Source organism: Perognathus longimembris, chromosome 2, assembly GCF_023159225.1.
Source record: "Perognathus longimembris pacificus isolate PPM17 chromosome 2, ASM2315922v1, whole genome shotgun sequence".
Classification (NCBI taxonomy): Eukaryota; Metazoa; Chordata; class Mammalia; order Rodentia; family Heteromyidae; genus Perognathus; species Perognathus longimembris.
Window position 1 is genome coordinate 86289220 of NC_063162.1, and position 18861 is coordinate 86308080.

At 42.1% G+C, this 18861-nt stretch overlaps 1 pseudogene; it reads right to left on the reverse strand.

Annotated features, from left to right (window-relative positions):
• Positions 1-1517: 1517 nt before the first annotated feature.
• LOC125345009 lies at positions 1518-16809 on the reverse strand (annotated as a pseudogene).
• Positions 16810-18861: the final 2052 nt, after the last annotated feature.

Genomic DNA, 18861 nt, shown 5'->3' on the forward strand with positions numbered 1-18861 from the left:
TTGATCATAGGCTAATTATTTCCACTTTGCCAGCTCTCTCTCTCTGTTTGGATCCAGAAATATGGAATGCACTTTTCTATTTTAATTTTCTTGGATTTGTTTCTATCCTTATAGTATGTCAATTTATAGATTGGCTCTTTTTTTCTTTTCTTTTCTTTTCTTTCTCCTTCCTTCCTTCCTTCCTTCCTTCCTTCCTTCCCTCCCTCCCTCCCTCCCTCCCTCCCTCCCTCCCTCCCTCCCTCCCTCCCTCCCTCCCCCCTCCCTCCCTCCCTCCCTCCCTCCCTCCTTCCTTCCTTCCTTCCTTCCTTCCTTCCTTCCTTCCTTCCTTCCTCCCCCCCTCCTTTTTTTTTGCCAGTCCTGGGACGCGGGACTCAGGGCCTGAGCACTGTCCCTGGCTTCTTTTTGCTCAAGGCTAGCACTCTACCACTTGAGCCACAGCACCACTTCCTGCTTTTTCTACTTATGTGGTGCTGAGGAATTGAACACAGGGCCTCATGCATGCCAGGCAAGCACTCTACCGCTAATAGTTTGGCTCTTTTTAATTCCAGAAGTTTCCTTTTTCTTCCGGAGAGGGGAGACAAAGCAAATGGTTAACCTGTGGTAATATTTAATATTTTCATTTGGCTTCAGCAAAGAAATTTGATAGTAAACACCAAGGGTCGTTGACCTTTTTCTCCCCCAGGCCAAGCTGGACTCCTAGATGTAGCCTGTAATATCTTTATATTGACACACCCAGGTTGAGATTCATCAATAATTGAACAGCTTTCTAAATTGGATGGTGTGTGGGAAGCATTGTGTGTGACATCTATCTCTCCCAAGATGGGGATTCCTGATGGACTGATTAATTCAGAATGTGAAGCCTATAATAATACACATTTATCAGGCTCTAAGTTTGGAGCGCCATGTCAACTTTTTTTTTTTTTTTTGCTATTGAACAGTTTAATGTCCCCTAAACCCCCCCCCCCCCATTATGCTTTTTAAAAGACCCGGGTCATTTGTCATTTGGTACACTTACAGATTCCAACTGCGTTTGTCAGAATAGAGGAAGAGATGCGAATACACAAGCAGAATAAAGCACATAGGCAAGTAACCTGCTCACGATATCCACTTTCATGCCCCAAATTCCTCACGAGGGTCCAAGAGAGAGAGGAGTATTCTTTGAATGAATGTGGGTTTGAATTTAATGTTCTACATAACGAGCCTCAGGACAGCGAGGTTGCTATGGTGATGTCCCTTACAGATTTGATAATTAGCTATGATGGTAATAATCCAATACCATTTATTGAGCATCCATCAGAAATTTGTTTAGACAATTCTTCTCTTTAGCCCTCACAGTAACTCTGAAAGGCAGTGTTTGCTTCATCTGTTAGATGGGGAAACTGAGGGCAACCACACAGCTGGCGGGGAGTGGCGGAGCGGCCTGGCGGAGCACCGCGGGTGTGTGCGCCCTCAGCTCTGGCGTCCCGCGGCACCTGCTCCCGCTGCGCCGGGCGTGCGCAGTAGCGAGCTGGGCGCGTGGCGCTCTTCCCTTTGTTTGCAGCGCCGCGTGCGCGCGCGCGCTCGGATGAGCCGTCCGGGCTTTGTTTTCAGCTCTTTTGTTTGGTTTGTGACACCTTCACTCCCCGCGTGGTTTCTCCGGCTCTCAGCTCTGAGAGATTGAATCGGATCGAAAAGCGTGTTCAAAATCTTGTAACATGAAATGGTGCATGGGTTAGGACAAAATAGCTGGCGAGGGACGGCGGGACTGTCTACCGGGACCAGCCATTAGTGTAAGGTGACGGCGGCACGCCTGGAGAAACAACCAGGACGTGGGGCCCGGGTAGCGAGGCTTTTTTCCTTCTTTCTTGCAACTGTAACATCTGGAAAATGTCAGCTCAAGTCCCTTGATTTTTATCTTGTCTGATTTTTATTTTACAACACATTCAACTTATTGATTCTTTTTTTTTTTTTTAATGGCCTTGTCCTCCCCCTTCCCCCTTTTAAGATTCGTTGTCAAACACAATGGATAGAAGCAAAGTAACTTGTTAAAACAACAAGAAGGACAAAACCCCATTAACTATGTGGTAAGGGGATCACGTACACAGGTCACTTCTGTAACTCTGAGCTACTGGGGAAGATCAGGAAAAACTATAGCAACTTTAAAATAACCCTCATCAGTAATTAGAGCCCTAAACAAATGCCCTGTGAGTGAAGTGCAGGCCGGGAAGAGCATGTAGAGCTCAATGATGCAGAGCTTGCCTAGCATGTAGGAGCTAAAATAACTGTGTAAGAGGAAGGCAGAAGAAAGAATTCTGAATTTGCTTGGTGATTTCATGATAAAACATCACCTTTTTCCTACATTTAGTGTTAGTTTCCCTCAATTTTATTTTGTTTTTGACACATTTAAGTTTCCTAAAGTCTACAATAAAAGCATCCCAAATACTGCAGGTTAAAGCCATTTTCTCCCTCACTTCTTTCCTTCTTCCTTCCTCACCGTCTCCCTCTCTCTCTTCCTCCTGATCACAAAAAAGCACCTTTCCCTGATGGGAATGAGAAGTCTTTTTTTCTCCTCCTCCTCCTCCTCCTCCTCCTCCTCCTCCTCCTCCTCCTCCTCCTCCTCCTCCTCCTCCTCCTCCTCCTCCTCCTCCTCCTCCTCCTCCTCCTCCTCCTCCTCCTCCTCCTCCTCCTCCTCCTCCTCCTCCTCCTCCTCCTCCTCCTCCTCCTCCTCCTCCTCCTCCTCCTCCTCCTCCTCCTCCTCCTCCTCCTCCTCCTCCTCCTCCTCCTCCTCCTCCTCCTCCTCCTCCTCCTCCTCCTCCTCCTCCTCCTCCTCCTCCTCCTCCTCCTCCTCCTCCTCCTCCTCCTCCTCCTCCTCCTCCTCCTCCTCCTCCTCCTCCTCCTCCTCCTCCTCCTCCTCCTCCTCCTCCTCCTCCTCCTCCTCCTCCTCCTCCTCCTCCTCCTCCTCCTCCTCCTCCTCCTCCTCCTCCTCCTCCTCCTCCTCCTCCTCCTCCTCCTCCTCCTCCTCCTCCTCCTCCTCCTCCTCCTCCTCCTCCTCCTCCTCCTCCTCCTCCTCCTCCTCCTCCTTGTACTGGTTGTAGGGCTTGAACTCAGGGCCTGGGCTCTGTTAGCTTTTTTGCTCAAGGCTAGTGCTTGAGCCACAGTTCTACTTCTGGCTTTTTTTAGTGCTTAATTGGATCTTCAGATCTTAGCCTTCTGAAGAGCTAGGATTATAGGGATGAGCCACTGCATCTGGCTATGATTTTTCTTTTCTAAAATTAAGTGAAACTTCCATACTATTCTTCTTTTATTGATAAAAGACTAAATATTTATCTTCAAGAAAATCTTAAAAGTCAGAGTTTCAGCTGGGTGCTGGTGGCTCATGCCTGTAATTCTAGCTACTTAGGAGGCTGAGATCTGAGGATTGATGTTCAAAGCCAGCCTGGGAAGAAAAGTCCCCATGAGACTCTTATCTCCAATTAACCACCCAAGAACTGAAAGTGGCATTGTGGCTTAAGTGGTAAAGCCCTAGTCTTGAGCACAAAGAGGCTCAAGGACAGTGCCCAGGCCCTGAGTTCAAGCCCTACAACTGACTACTCCCTCCCCCCCCCAAACAAAACAAAACAAAACAACAAAAGTCAGAGTTTCAGGACATTTTTATAGAGCCTCTGAGGGCAAGTGAATTGAAAGGAATACTATTTGATGTACTGTGGAAATTCTACATTATTGTCTTGCTGTCAGTATAAGGTGAAGTGATACATAGCTTTCTCTCCCTGGCATGGGAGATTAACAACATGACTCCTATTTTGGCAATCCTTGTACTGCAGGAATTGGGTAATATAACTCTAAGTTGACTTGTAGGAATGGCAGAGCAGACTTCAAACAGCACATCTTAGCCTCTAGTCCCTTTGGTAACCTTCGTAGGGCTATTATAGCCCCATGTGATGCTGGCTGCCCTGTAGCTCCATCCTTGCCTGAACATGATGCCATACCCTGTATTGGGGCTGTGACACAAGTGGCAGTAAAGAAGCCAAACAGAACTCAGCTCTGAGTTCAAACCTCAAGCCTTTCAATGAATGTGTGTTTGCTAGTTATTATGCTTTATTTGTTTCTTTGATCAGACTTGTGGAATTGTGTGTGTTTGATTCAACTATTTTCTGATTATAATTTGATCTCTACCTTTTTTTGATTATTCACTCTACCCAAGTCAACAGAATTTGTAGCCCATATGATCCTCAAGACAATTTGACAATTTGTTTCTCATCACCACCTCCTAGGAGTCTTAATAATGATTAAACTACCAAATCTATCAACTCTGTGCTTTAAACAGAGGAGTGTGTGTGTGTGTGTGTGTGTGTGTGTGTGTGTGTGTGTGTCAGCCCTTGAGCTTGAACTCAGACCCTGGGCACTGTCCCTGGACTTCATTTGCTGAAGGCTAGTACTCTACCACTTGAGCCATAGTGCCACTTCTGACCTTTTCTGTTTATGTGGTACTGAGGAATCAAACCCAGGGCTCTTCATGCATGCTAGGCAAGCACTCTACCACTAAGCCATATTGCCAGCCCAGAAAACGTGTGTGTGTGTGGTATGTATATGTATATGCTGGCTCTGGGGCTTGAATTCAAGTCCTGGGCACTGTCCCTAAGCTTTTTTGCTCAAGGTTAGTACTCTACCACTTGAGACACAGGTCCACTTCTGACTTTTTAGAATCCCACAGACATTTCTGGCTTTGATCTGTGATCCCCAGATCTCAGCCTCCTGAATAGCTAGCATTACAGGTGTGAGCCATTGGCACCTGGCTGGAACAGTATTTTGTTAGTTTTCTTTAAAACACATGAACCTTTTGAATATATTGGCTCAGTGTTTTCCTCCTGTATTAATTAGCCTGTGTTAGTAGAGTCTGGATCATCAGTGGCCATTAATACCAGAAGAGGCTAGCACGTGCCATGACACTACTGCTGGGAGTACATGACAACTTTAATAAAGTAGTCTTGCTTAAACAGCAACCTAGCTGGGGATTCATGGTAATCCTAGATACTTAGGAGGCTGACAACTGAAGATTTCAGTTTGAAGCCAGCCCAGGCAGTAATGTCTATTGAGACTCTTATCTACAATTAACCACCCCAAACCTCAAAGTGGTAGATCCCCAGACTCCATTGGGAAAGCCAAGCAAGAAGACGAGGCTCTGAGTTCAAACTCTAGTACTGACAGAGAAAACCAAAAGCAAAGCCCCCATCAACAGACAAACAATCCCCTCCCTAGCAACTTTTATCTCGTCAAACTTCAAATGATTGCTTCTCAGAAATACTAGACACTGTGGGAGCAACCCAGAATGTGGGAATCTATGGGAAAAATGCCTCAATGATTTTAATAAGAAAACCTCCTGGAAAAGAAAAGTATGTGAAGAAGGAATGTGTAGACTAAAAGGAACTCAGCAGCTGTACTGTAGGGAATGATGGCTTGTACCTGTGATCCTAGTGGGCAGATGAAGGGTCGAGGCCAGCCTAGGCCAAATGTGCCCCAGACTCCACTTGGACCAGTATAAATCTGGATGTGGGGCTGCTGTCTGTCACCCCAGCTATGCAGGAAGTATAAATAGGAGGGTAACAGGCCAGGCTGGTTCAGAATGTAAATGCAAGACCTTATTTGAAAAATACCTAAAGCAAAAAGGGCTGGGGGTGTGGCTCAAGTGCCCTTTATCAAAATAGATCTGCCTAGCAAGTGTAAGGTTATGTGTTCAAATTGGAGTTTGAACTGGGGTGTGTTACCAATCGTACCATGTGGACCTTATTTGTAAATAACATTAGGATAGAATTGGGAAAAAATAAACAGTGGCTAGACATTTGGTAGAATAAAAAAAAATCACTTTAATTTTATAATGGGGCTAATGGTTTGGGGTTGGTACTTTCAAAAAACAATTCTTTGCTGGACACCAGTGGCTCATGCCTGTAATTTTAGCTACTCAGGAGGCTGAGATCTGAGGATTGTGACTAAGCCAGCCTGGGCAGAAAAGTCCCCATGAGACTTTTAACTCCAATTAACCATTCAAAAACTGGAAGTGGTGTTGTGGTTCAAGTGGTGGAGCACTATCCTTGAGCACAAAGAGGCTCAGGAAGAGCATCCAGGCCCTCAGTTCAAGCTCCACAACCAACAAAACAAACAAACAACAACAGCAACAAAAAACAAAAATAAATTCTTTTTAGAACTATGTTCTTCAGTGATATATTTTAAATTTCTGGCTGAGATGATATGATGTCTGAGAGTGACTGATACAACAATGGTCCTGATTTAGTTATTGTTGATGCTCCATGCTGGATAGTTTATTATACTGTGCTGTCTACTTTTCAACATTAGAAGAAAGAAATGACCAAAACAAAGCAAAAGAACAAAATAAAAGCAAAGACAAAACGAAATGAAGCAAAAAAAAAAAAAATCCTGCTAAAACCTTATATGCCTTCAATGTAAAACATCTCCAGGAATTTCTCTACCTGATACTTTGCCTCCAAATCATGGAGCCTGTTTCTAGGTCATTGGTTACATGGGCTTTCTCACTGGAGTGGATGATTTCTTCCATCATGGTTTATTATCCTTAACAGAATTTGAGAAAATGGCCATTTCAGGTTGGTTTCTGTCACTTGCCTGTGAGGTCAAATACTGCTATCAGGAGTTGACAGTTGCTATTTGGCTCAAAGTACTTGAGGTCATGGTCATTCCATTATCTTCCTAGGACTGCAATTTTTGAACCTGCTTTCCAGGATATCAGGTGCTCAGTTGTTCATCTTTTTATAGATGGCATCAATATCAGGTAGCATATAAAAGCTTTCCTAACCCATGATTGCCTTATTAATCAATTTATAAAACTGATCAAGAAAGTGTTCAGGTATCTTAGTGCAATAGTAAGGAAATAAATCTTAAACCTATCTTTGTTGAATCACTAGATTTTTTAAGAGTGTGTGTAGGGGGTAAAGTTCAGAAAAACAAGTGCATCCTATTATTTAATTTTCTCTTTTCCCTATTGACCTATATAATTTTTGCTTTAAGGCAATGTCTTCAATTAGCAACTAAAATGTTTCTGAGTGCAAATGACCATCATTTGACATCTTGGGCTCCTTTTGTTGTTATTGTTTTCATCTTAGGCAAACTGAACATCAGATTTGAGATTAGTAAAAGAAATTCTGTGCTAGAAGATGGTTTTGAATTTTTAAAAAATCAACTCTTTGACTTAAAGAAGATTCTGTCTTTTTTTATGCTATCACATTTGATCAAGATGGGCAACACTTAAACATTTATTGTTCAAATGAAAGAAAATTCTTACTTTCTTAAAATCACCCTACTGAGATTCTTTTTTTTTTTTTTTTTTTTTTGCTAGTCCTGGGGCTTGCACTCAGGGCCTGAGCACTGTCCCTGGCTTCTTTTTGCTCAAGGCTAGCACTCTGCCACTTGAGCCACAGCACCATTCCTCGCTTTTTCTATATATGTGGTGCTGAGTAATCGAACCCAGTTTAGTGCATGCTAGGCAAGCACTCTACCCCTAAGCCACATTCCCAGCCTGAGAAATTTTGATTTATCCAAAAATCCACAGTCACTTTGAAAGTTTACAAGTACCATATTTGGTGAATGAACAATATAAGTATATCAGCTAGAGAAAGATGGGAGTATAATTATAGTTCATTCAAAATTTGACATGCTTTATGAAGGATACTAAATTTAAATATCAGATTGGAACCTGAATCAGAGTTCCTGATCTCTGAGAGCCTGAGAAGTTTCCAGAAGTCTCTCTTCTACAACAATTGACACTATGGGTATTCCTTGTTCCTGATTCCAAACCAAAAGCATCTAGGTAATTTTCTTTACAAGCTTATGATGGGCTCTGGACTAGCTTGGTCATATATCTGGATGGATATACCTTCTGCAGGAGTTACTTTAAATGTTATTTCTCTATTTTTATTTTATTTGTTTTTGTACTATTCTTCTATGAAGTTTTCTACTTTGTCATCACTTTCATGGTCAATTTGATCAAATCCATCGTAAACCCTTAATCCTAATTATATAAACACAGTAACATTTAGAATTTAGATTCCCCCCATACTTAGTTGTGAGTCACCATCCCACTGAAGGGACTCAAAGCTCTCCAACCCTTGTTAATGCATATGGACCCTTAGAGTTCCAGGGCCTCCCTAAATGGTCATTGAACCTGGTCTTTACTGTTTCTGCTTTAGCCTTCATTTTGTCCTCTGAACCTGTATTTGCATTTGTGTGTGGGTCTATGTTTTAGAAAAGATTTTCTTTGGAGCAACCTTCAACACCCCATACCAACACCTGTGATGTAGCTAAAGAAGCTATAACACTGCTTGGCACCAGTAGCTCATGCCTTGTAATCCTACCTACCAGGAAGCTGAGATCTGAGGATCAAGATTTAAAACCATCCTGGGCAGTCAAATCTGAGAGACTCATCTTTAACTATCCATTAAAAAAACAAAAAACAAAAAACCCCAACTGAAAACAGAAGTGGAGGTGTGGTTCAAGTGGTAGAGTATTAGCCTTGAAGGAAAAAGCAACAAGAGAGCATGGTACCTGAGTTTGAGCTCTACTACTCTCACAAGAAGAAGAAGATGAATATTAAGAAGAGGAGGAGGAGGAGGAGGAGGAGGGGGGAGGAGGGGGAGGAGGGGAGGAGGGGGAGGAGGGGAGGAGGGGGAGGAGGGGGAGGAGGGGGAGGAGGGGGAGGAGGAGGAGGAGGAGGAGGAGGAGGAGGAGGAGGAGGAGGAGGAGGTTGCAACCCCTTAAAACCCAGGTTTGCCTTTTCTCCTAAGAACACTGTAATTTAAATATCAGTAACATTTCTGACATATTCCCCATTCTTGAGAGATGAGGGCTGAGTCATTACTCATTCCTCCACAGTGATGTTCTGTCCAACTTTGGAGCGATGTGCAAACTCTCAGGAAGCCACTAGTCTCAACTTTTCCTGTGGTTTCAGAGGAAGGATGAGGCAATCTGAGAAATGGTCAAATCACCCCTGAGTCCTCTGAGCATTTAGCTCTGCCTGCTACCCTGAGAAGAGGAGGAGTCATACTGGGGAAAGGAAATGCCAACAGTTACTGTCCGTTACTTCCCATTGTCTTGTGTACTATGGAGTCCTGAGCATTTTCTCTAGTCTGTGTCACTAAAATAGGATAATTTCCATTTCATAAATTGGGGTGCTGGAACATGATTTAAAAGATGCTCAGGCCTGTGGATACTGCTTTAGGACCAAGAGCCCCAGCCTGCTGGGCCTGTGGGGTATAGATGTGACTGTGTTTGAAGGCAGAAGTTAGATGCATTTCTTACAAACACACTCCTTTCCAGCTGAAAAGAACCAAAGACCCCAAGTGTAATTTGCACATGACTCTGCATACTAGTTTACAATAATCATGTAATAAAATTTGCTTAGCTGAGAGTTGCTTTGCTGCACTGTTTAGTGACTTGCTTCCAATATTACATTTACTAAAATTACATATTTCATATAATCATGCCTGTCTCTTACTTAATCATCCCACACATCATATAAATCTTTAAAATGGACAGGTCTATAAATCACTAGCATTTTTCATTTACCACTTATTCTAAGCCAGGCAGTTTCTTATTTAAATTGCCATACGAATAAATCTAATAATCCTTATTCACTTACATCATCTCAAACTTTAAATCTTATTCCGGCTGAGGTCATAAGTGAAATCAGTATTGAGGGCAAAACTAGCAGCTGTAACAACTCTAATAGCTTGCCAAATTATATTAAAGGGCCCAAATAACATTAAAAATGAGGAAAAATTGAATTACATTATTAAAGTGTGATCTGCTGATTCAGGCAAATGTAGAACCTAACCAGAGCTCCTGCTTGGAGTGGGAGGTAGCTTCCATTCGGAGTTTGTGTCAATTGGAAAAGAAAGTCATTTCCCTAAACCTTCTTTGTGATTGTGTGTGTGTGTGTGTGTGTGTGTGTGTGTGTGTGTGTGATAGTGAGTGTATATGTGTGCTGGTCCTGGAGCTTGGACACAGGGCTTGGCCACTGTCTCAGATATTTTTTTGCTTAAGGCTAATGCTCTACCATGTGAGCTACAGCTCCACTTCTGGCTTTTTGGTGGTTAATTGAAGGTAAGAGTCTCATGGACTTTCTTACAAGGGTCAGCTTTGGACCTTGATTCTCAGCTGAGATGATAGGTATGATCCATGGGAGCATAGCACCCTAAACCTTATTCTAGGTCCCCAATTCAAATCTGCATAGTGTTTTTCAACCTTGACACTCTCTGCATTTGGGGTTGGACAATTCTTTGTTATGGGGTCGGCCCTACACACAGTAAGAAGTTTAGCAGCATCCCTGGTTTGTGTCTACTAGGTGCCAGTAACACCTCTTACCACGCTCAGTTGTAATAACTGAAGACTGGAAAGAAGATGTCCACCCTACTGCCACCCCTCTGGTAACACTGGATGGAAGTCAGGTCTCTCCCTGGAGTGTTCTGCTGGCTCTGGATGTGATAGAGAGATAACTCTGTGCTGTTCTCCTTTCTTTGGCAGCCTCAGTGGACAAGGGGGGAGCTAAGTACATTTCTCACGCTGATCAAAGGGTGGTCAGGGAGGAGAGGGAAGGCAGAAGGAGCCATGAAGAGGAACAGGGAGCATATTAGTGAACAGGGCAAGCATCCATGATGTTTAGAACAGAGTATTTCCTCACTGTTACCCATTCATTTAGCACTGGTTATGAGAACGCAGGACCTCACAGCATGTACAGCTAGGTCAGCATGGCTGCCAGATAAGAATGATTTTTTTTGGTATGCATTATAAATGATTCAGAAAGGTAATGTAATTCTGTAATGATCAAAGGAAAATAACAAATGTTAGTGGGGGGGGGACACTGTAATCTCCATAATTGTCTCCTTTGCATCATCAGGCATATATAAGCACCGATGCTGAGGAATGAGGCTTCCTTTGTCTTTATGGCTGGTAGATTGTGTCTTAGGATGGCTGGCAGAGATGTTGATAGTTTGTCTCCAAGTGGTGGAAGGAACTGGCTGCAATAAGTTTCCCAGAAAGGTTCTGCCATGTCTTTGACAGACTGAGGACTTATTCCCCATATAAATCATTCCTGCTCTGCCATCTTAAATGCACATCCTTCTTGAGAAAGGCATCCATCCTGTATCACCTAAGAGTAAATAAAGCAAATAGTGCTATTACAATTTGGAGATGAAATTCACTGGCAGTCCTGTGTAACAGAATGCTGGGGTGGAGGGTGGATAGTATTTGTAATTACAGGTTGGCTGCGCCTGAAGCCAAACTAATAGAAACGATGACCATCATTTATGCTGAGGACCAGAAAGACAGAACCAGGAAACAATATACAAGCGAAATTTGTTGTGCACAATGAACTCTTTCTTTTACAAAGTTTTTGACCTGTATTGAGATTAGCAAAGTCATTCCACTGTCTTAAACCTACGGTGACATCTGACTCATGGACTTGTCAAGCTGATTCACTTTATATAGGAAAGAGATGACTCAACCAGTTCAATTTTACCTATAATTTTTGGAAACTCACTCTATCTTTCCTCTTTATTTCTCTGTGCAAGATATTATTTCCATTCATGTTCTTTAAGAGATTAAAGTGCTCTGTGATTTCATTTAATCATCTCAGGGAAGGTATAGATTATACCTCTGGTGTCTTCCCACATAATTAAAATGTTCCAGGATACTTGATATATAAGATGGCATTATTACTTCAAAAGTGGTCTGTAAATCTCCTCCATGGCCAGTTTTCTACATTTCTCCAAGTAGACAGAGACAGGGTGAGAAGGCAGGGACTATGAGATACTTTCCTGGTGTGTGAGGGCCCCATTGCCATGGTCAAGTCACCAAGTCACTGTCAGTCTTGACTGCATTTTTTTGTTAACTGTGAGTATTAGAGGGACTTGGCCTTGCTATTTTCAGGGTTAATTCTTGTTTGTTTGTTTTTTTTTTTTCCAGTCATGGGGCCTGAGCACTATCCTTAGCTTGTTTTTGCTCAAGGCTAGCACTCTGTCACTTGAGCCACAGTGCTACTTCTGGCTTTTTCTATATATGTGGTGCTGAGGAATCGAACCCAGGGCTTCATGCAGACTAGGCAAGCACTCTACCACTAAGCCACAGTCCCAGCACTCAGGGTAGATTCTGTATCTTAGTTAAGTAAATTAAAGTAGTCTCTGGGTTTCAGCATTAGTAGTCTGTGACTCCAGGTCAGACACAAAGAGGAAAGGAAAAAGAGGAAGTAGAGAGACAGTTTCTTATGTTTTTGTTTTTTTCTTTTGTGCTAGTACTGGGGTTTAAATGCAGGCTTCCCGCTCTCACTTGCCTTTTTTGCTTAGGGTTGGAGCTCAATCACTTGAACCATGCCTCGATTTCTGACTTTTGGTGGACCTAAAGGTCTCAAATATTTCCATGCTCAGGATGGCGTTAAACCACAATTCTTAGATCTCAGCCTCCTAAGTAGCTAGGATTATAGACATGAGACACTGGCACTCAGGCCTTTCTCACTTTCTTTCAACAGGCTTCTATGAAGAACCCAGGCTGGCTTCAAGCTTTGGATCTTCCTTGTCTTTGCTTTTCAGTTGCTGGGACTAGAGGCATGCATCACCATGTCCTGCTACAGAAAATCCTTGCTTACAATGAACACCGGACATGGCACATATCTGTAACCCTAGCACTCAGGAGGTAGAGGCAAGAGGATTTCAGGTTTGAAGTTAGCCTAGGCAAAAGGTAGCAAGAACCTATTTTTAAAAAAAGTTAAAAAACAAACCCTAAACCAAAACAAAAATAAAACAAACAACAACACACAATTAAAAGGGCTAGGGATATAGTTCCCTTAACAGTGCACATAACACTTGTAAGTTCCTAGAGCCAATCCCTGATACCAAAGTGAAAAAACAAAACCGCTTCCAATCATAAGGCTATGTATGGCCTTTTACAAAAGAAAAACACCAAGTACTCGAAAACCAGACTTGCAGTCAGCTGTATAAACAATGTGCTCACCAAATCAACCCTTATCAGGTAAAATGATTAATGCTTGCTTGATTGACAGATTGTTTTGTATCGCACATTGAAATACTTTGCATTTCTTTTTTTTTTGATTAAATGATTTGTTTTTAATTACTTTGCATTTCTTTAAAGGGAAAAAAAAGATTAAAACAATAGTTCGCATTTTAATGATCCATTTTGTTTCAGGAGGGCAGAGCACTCCCATGCCCATATTAACCTGCTTTTCTCCACAGCTATCAGTGACTGAGGGATGACCAGCATGCTCTGAAGTTGCTCACCTGGATGCATTGCATGGGATTAAGCAGTGAGAAGAGTCACTTAGAAGCCCACTGAATTTGTCATAGCTAAAAGGGGTTATGACATCTAGACTACGGGCTGCTTGGGAGCAGAATGTATGCCTTCCTTCTTCCTGTGCCCCACCCAGGGAGCTGACAATGATCACTTTTGCTAAGTGCTTTTGTATGCCAAGCAGAGTGGTCCCCACTTTACATATTTAACCCACTAAAAACACAATGGCTCCATAAGATTGTGGGCTGGTAATTTGCCTGTTTGCTTTTGGAGTCCATCTTTGCCCTTTTCCTACTCAGCTCTGTATCACAGGGAGCAACGTATCCCAGGCTTCCTTGCTCCTCATTACTTTCAGCCAATAGGAGGCCATGGTAAAGGCCGCTGGCCAGGAGCAGGGAAGAAGAGAGCAGAGGATGGGTCCCTTGGCAGCTGTTTCTTCCCTGCTCCTGCTCCTCCCAGTCCTGGTTTCTTCTCCTATTGCCTACTGTGGTTGTCCCCTCCTACCTTCCCCCCAACTCTGAGAGTGCCTTCCCAGTGCCGTGAATCCCCACATGGTCTCTTCATCCCATCTGGCTGCCCAGTTCTTCTATTCCTTGTATGCAATTCCCTCCCTTTGAAATTCCTATAGTGGTTTCTCCCTGGCTGGACCTGACTGTTTTGGAGAACTATTCTCCTACTTCTATTCTACATTTGAGGAAAAGAAGGGGGTTAAGAAATCCTCTTTCTATATACAAATAAGTCTTTAAGTAATGAGCAAAGCAGCTCTTGAACTTGAGCTAACTCGGCTAAGAAAACTGTGCTACACCTGTATCCTTGCTAGGCCAAAAGCAAAGACATATCTGTTCTAGGAATACTTAATTTTTTCTAGCAAGCTGTGGGACTTTGGATTTTCTTAAGTATGCCAGAGCTACCTTAGTTATTTCATAGTGGTTCTAATGCAAAGCCCAACATAGATAGAAGGGACATCTAGCAAACTATGTTCTCTCATGAAACCACACCCTGGAGATGAGATCTTAATTTGTACTATAACGTTCATGTGGTCCTTCTGTGGGTTTTTTTTTTTTTTGGCTCAGAATAACTGGTTTATTTGCTTATAATTAGCAGCTTGATTATCTTGAAGCCATCTCATAAACAAAAACACACTGATTTTACATTCTTTAAACGAAAGATTATGAATTCTGGTGCTTAAATATCCTGTGACAGACCATAGTAAGAATGAACTCTGAAGGGGGAAAAAAAGATATTCCTATGCTGTGAATTTAAGAAAATAGGCATCTTTAGAAAATTAATGATAAAAATATTAACATTAAGGAAAAAGCCTTTTATTAGAAAACAAATCACTAACTCATGTAAAATAACTTGTTAACTCATAAATGGAGTAGAAACAAGTATTGGTTTTAAAAACATCTGACATGCTTGACTTTTGACTACCTCAATATTAAATACATAGCTTTTCTCAGGAAGCAGTTGCAACTGAAAGTACTGATCTGACTGTATGGTCACCAATGATCAAGTGAATTATGTAAATATCCTGTTTAGATCTCCATTTGACTCTTGCTTCATTAACAAAAACTGTTTTCAAGAACTTAATTTTTCTAAGTCCATTTAATTTTTTCCTTCCTTGTGCCAGTACTGGGGCTTAAACTTAGGACCTAGACATTGGTTAATTGAGGATAAGAGTCTCATGGACTTTCCTGCCTGGGATGGCTTTCAACCACAATCCTTAGATCACAGCTTCTGGAGTAGCTATTATTACAGGTCTGAGCCACTAGTGCCAAGCTTCCATTTTAATTTTTACAACTTCATTACTTGATTATACTCATCATAGAAAAATACAATTAAAAATAAAAGCAAAAAAATAGTACATGGTCTCCAAATATAATGAAAGATTATGTATTTTTCTTTCAAGTATTTTTGTACATGATATAGCAGTTTAAGATAAAATTAGTACTGTAAAATTTGTCATTTTTTTCATTTTATATTTCAGAACAACAATTTCCTTAGGACATCTACACTTCAGACAACAATCTCCTTAGGATATTATTATGTGAAAATACAATCTTCAGTTGATTGTTTTACAACGTAATTATAACTAAACCTCAACTTACCTACAACTGTTGGATATTCAGATTGTTTTGAATATCTGCTATTAGAAGCAACATGACATTTTTCTTTATACAAAGTTCTTTGCACATGTCTGATAATGTTCAGAGAGACATTCCTTAGAAATACCCAACTAAGTGCATAAGTACTGTCAAGCAACTGGTACATTTTGATAAACTGACCTCTAGTAAACTGTACCAATATACAATCATATAAGAACAAGCAGCCCAAGACCTATTTTCTTTTTCATATTACCCAGCATCAAAGAACACTGGATATAGCCCCCAACTTTAGGGTTGAAAATTTAATAGGGGGGAGGCAAAATAGGATCTTCTTTGTTTTTTCCCTAAAATGTAAGGTTTTCCCTGTTTATTGGTCATTTGCTTTTCTTCTGTGTCCTGAAGCAGTGTCAGTCTTTTAGGTGGAGTCTGTAATATATTCAATGTCTTGTCTTACCACACTCTTCTTCTGTTGTAGGCAAGGGCATGTCTTTCCCCCACTCTTCAAGTTAAGTAAAATTCGTACAAAGTCTTCTTTTTCTGGGGGCAGTCATGCTTTCTTTTAATGTCTTGGTAATAAAACAAAAAACTGGGCCATGTTCTTCAGGTTATGGAGTGTTTCTGACCATTCCATGGACCCTATCTGAGGTATGGTAGTAAGCAGTAAACTTTTAGCTTTATTGGCATTTTCTTTCAGGGTTTTTAAAACACGGTCCACCAAAACTGCTTCTTCATGCTCTTTCCAGCAATCGTAATCTATTGCCATGGCGATGCTTGCATAGCAAATCCCAGCCTCCTTAGCAAGAACGACCTCTGGAACCGTGGTCATATTGGTGACATCTGCCCCCCAGGTGCGGAACATGAAACTTTCTGCTCAAGAGCTAAAATGAGGCCCTTCAATTGTGATCATTGTCCCCTTTGAGTGGCATCGAAGTCCTAGCTTCTTAGCAGTCTCTATGAGTACCTCTCTTGTTCTGGAGCAAAATGGCTCAGCCATTGGAATATGACACACTCCTCTTGCACAGGAATGACTCCCATCATAGAAGGTCTGAGGCCTTATTAAGGTCCTGTCGATGAACTGATCAATAATGACGATATCACCAGGCTGAATCTCCTCTCTCAAAGAGCCACAAGCTGTGGTCACTCTAATATGAGTACAGCCCTCTTCCTTCAAAGCCCATATGTTTGCCTGGTAGTTGACTTTTGAAGGCATGATGGTGTGCTGCCTTCCATGTCTTGCAAGGAGGGCACAATCAACATTTTTTATCTTCCCCAAAATCAAGGCATCAGATGGCTTGCCAAATGGAGTATCCACATATTTCTCAGTTCTTTCTTCTAAAATTTCTGGGTCATCCAGGCCTGTTCCACCAATTATTCCAATACAACAAAATAGGACGTAGGAACCACATCAGATTTCAGAAATAACTTCCATCTTGGTGGAATGCCAGGCTCTAGACCCAATTCTGTCATTATCCAGGCCTTTGCTTTAGAACACTGGACATCTCAGTTGACCTTTCAAGGCCTCAGCTTTACATCTCCACGGGCGCGGCGGTGGGGGCGCCCAAGGCCATGTCTGTGAGGGGCGCGGGGCAGAGGCTGCGGACAGGCGCGGGGCGCGGAGCGGGCCGGGCAGCGGTCTGTGGGGGGGTTTTGTATATCTCATTTTGATTCAACTGTAAGTTCAACAAATGTGTGTGTATGTGTGTGTGCTCGTGTGTGCATTGGTACTGGGGCTTGAACTGAGGGGCTCACATTCTTGTTTGGCTATTTTGTTTAAGGCTGGTGCTCTACCTCCTGAGCAGCTAGGTTTATAGGTGTATACCAGCACCTAGATCAATGGGCATTTTTGAGAACTTGGCACACGTTCAGTACTGTTCTTGGACCTTAGAATTCAACTGAACAACAAAGACCAAAAACTCTTGCTTTTAAACCAAAAAGTTCACTCTCTAGTCTCCATTTTGTTTTAACAATAATAATAATAATAATAATTGTTGTTGTTGTTGCTAATTTTTTTGTCAGTCATGGTCAGGGCTTGAGCACCGTCTCTGAGCTCTTTGGCTCAAAGCTAGTGCTTGACCACTTGAGCCACAACGCCCTTCCAGTTTTCTGGTGGTTAATTGGAGATAAGAGTCTCACAGACTTTCTTGCCCAGGCTGGCTTTGAACCACTACCCTCATATCTCAGCCTCCTGATTAATTAGAATTACAAGTGGGAGCCACCCACGCCCCGCTTAAGAAGCACATATAATATTGAAACTACTGTTCCTTGGGGTCCTCCATAATGAGTTCAAGTCTTAGGCATCAACTGCACTTTATGAAATGTCATATGGTTGTTTTACAAGCACATTATTTTGAAAGTGCTAACAAGCACAGGCAATATTGGCTTTATCTGTGAGTTGAAGAGGGAGAAATGGAGTGAAACATTTTTCCTTCCAAGAGACAGGACTCTGAGGAGCTTTGATGCAAGCCCCTGGAGTACAATGTGCTGGCTATAGTGTCTGTGGTATCACTAACCAGCTGTGCCAGAGCTCAAGCTAGACGTTCAACTTCTCCTTACCTCAGTGTCCTTTTCTGTTAAATGGACTATACATTCTAGTAAATCTAATGCATGCAGTTATTGCGAAGGCTGAATACCACAAAAATTCCTTGAGTGACATGAACAGGTTACCCATTATTTTCATTTTGTGAGGATTAGTTGACACAAAATTTTAAAATAATTAATTTTAAAAAGTAAATTATACTTTTGGGGCTAATACTAGGGCTTAAACTTAGGTCTTTGCTCTCTTAATTGGCTTTTGTTTTCTCTTAAGGCTGGTGCTCTACCACTTGAGTCACAGCTCCACTTCTAGTTTTCTGGTGGTTAATTGGAGTAAAGAGTTAATAGACTTGCCTACCCTGGCTGGCTTTGAACAACAGTCCTCAGATCTCAGCCTCATGAGTAGCTAGGATTATAGGCAAGAGCCACCAGTGTCTGGCCCATGATTATGCCTTTTTATAGGCATTTGAGACCCTACCAATAAGATCTGATTGCAATTTAATAGTTCAAAGAATCATTATTATGGGCAGTTGGATAATTGAACCACCCTGGAGACAGATATATACCAGTCAAAAGGCATCCAGTTCAGTCACATGCGTTTACTACAATCAAATAGGCACTGAACTTTTTTTTTTTTTTAATGCTGGTCCTAGGGCTTGAACTCAAGGACTGGGCATTGTTTCTGAGCTTTTGTAGTGCTCTACACTTGAGCCACAGTTCCACTTCTGGCTTTTTGGTGGTTAATTGGAGATAAAAGTCTCATAGGCTTTCCTGCCCAGGAAGGCTTTGAACCTCAATCCTTAAATCTCAGCCTCCTAAGTAGCTAGATATATAGAGTTGAGCCGACAGTGCCTGGCTCTCCTCCTCCTCCTCCTCTTCCTCCTCCTCCTCCTCCTCCTCCTCCTCCTCCTCCTCCTCCTCCTCC